This window comes from Cebidichthys violaceus, unplaced genomic scaffold (assembly GCF_023349555.1).
Source record: "Cebidichthys violaceus isolate CVI_PGR_0920_01 unplaced genomic scaffold, fCebVio1.0.p SCAF_80, whole genome shotgun sequence".
NCBI lineage: Eukaryota > Metazoa > Chordata > Actinopteri > Perciformes > Stichaeidae > Cebidichthys > Cebidichthys violaceus.
Genome location: NW_027176965.1, coordinates 446,086 through 447,706, shown reverse-complemented (window position 1 = coordinate 447,706; position 1,621 = coordinate 446,086). Strand labels below are relative to the sequence as shown.

The 1,621-nt window shown below is 49.2% G+C and overlaps 1 protein-coding gene across 1 annotated transcript in view; it reads right to left on the bottom strand.

Annotated features, from left to right (window-relative positions):
- Window positions 1-703: 703 nt before the first annotated feature.
- commd6 (COMM domain containing 6) overlaps window positions 704-1,621 on the bottom strand; it is a 5,410-nt gene continuing 4,492 nt past the window's right edge. The window contains exon 7 of the mRNA XM_068702141.1: window positions 704-1,621. This exon is cut by the window's right edge and continues 770 nt beyond it. The gene's annotated coding sequence lies outside the window, so the exon portion shown is untranslated.

Genomic DNA, 1,621 nt, shown 5'->3' with positions numbered 1-1,621 from the left:
TTCTTCCACAACACCTCGTAAGGCGGAGCGGCTGTGTGCGCGTTGACGACCCGCCCCAACCGTCCCATGTGCTGGGGAAGTGGGCAGGGGCAGAGCCGCTGCGTGAAACGTGACAACCGGGAGGCTCCACCTTTTTTTCTCCACAGCGGCACAATAACTGGAAAGCCTCTTCCACGGTAGTGTGGATTTGCGTTTGCGGCGGCACCCCCCCCCTCCCCTCATGGCGGTGGTCCTCCGGGCCAGACGCTCGGTTGTAAATCCTACCTACCAACTGACATCAGCCGGTTTAAGGAGACCAGACTCGGCCGCACACTTGGCTATATGTAGGCAGCACAGCACGCAAGAGTTCACAACCAAGTGTTTACAAGCAGGCCGCGCTGATTCAGTCTTGGAAAGCTGTAATCACATCTGATGCGCTGGAGTTCCCATCGAGTTCACAGCACTCCTCCTACCCCCCAAAATAGTATCCGAGCCCTATTTAACCTCATCACTGAGGCACGAGCTGTGCAGCCTAACTAAACCCCGCTCTGCTGGTGAGACACACGTTAACATATCCCACCTGTATGCTTATATTTATATATTCCCTGTGGACTCTACATACACAGAGTAGTAAGATGGTAAAACAGTGGCAGTAATTGTTTTACTGTAGAATTGTTTTGCTCTGAGCTGTGGCGTTAGGATGAAGTAAGCACGCACTGCAAGGTTTACATTTAATCGTAGTTTATTGCATCATTGTTGTGTGGCAGGACGGAGCAAAGTGGAGAAAAAAAAGGGCGAAGGCCTCCTCAGAACCACACGGTGGCCATTTCAGCACAGCGAGGGGGAAAAACACAGTATAATAAAGTTTTCATAAGTTAGACATGAACAAAAAACTGTCTCACATGGACCATTTCACTGCACCGTGTCTTTGAAATCGTAGCCACTAATACAGTCGTATGCTGTAAAGTGAGCTAATCACAATCCATAATCCATAACCCGATCCATAACCCAAGATAAAAAAAAAAGTAACCTACAGGACCTGAACCATAACACTGTTAGACAAAACTAATGCAGTCTGATAAAACAGTCCTTCATGAAGTTTATAAAAAGTTCAGTTTTGGTTTAAACCGTTTTAGAGCCGTTGACTCAACTAAATGGACATTTCGGAGGCTGTGGTTTGTGGGTGCTTGTATTGCGTTAATACAGACAGGTGTTTCAATTATTTTGTCCACCCCACCACTGAGGGTAGAGCGACGAAACAAAAACACCCCTCTGTAGAATGCAATGTAGTTCAACAGCAGCTCTCTAGAGCCGGGTAGGTGTTCGTTAAAAAAGGAAAAGGAATTCCTCTCCATCACTTATGACCCACTGCCTTCTGCCTGGATGTTCTCTTTCCTTCTCATGTCGCTGTGTTCGGAGGCCTCACGTGTCCAATGACATCACGCAGGGTGTGGCAGACAGTTCTGGTCGTCCAACACCGGCGCTTTGTCACGCCGCTCGCTATCTGTCACACCGCTCGCTATCTGTCACGTCCCCCTCTGGCTCTGTTGGATAACAAAGCGGCCGTTGTTCTGGTGTTGGGAGGAGAGCGGGTTGTTGCGTGTGCTGTGTTTCCCCCTGTGCGTCTCTCTCACTCTCCTCG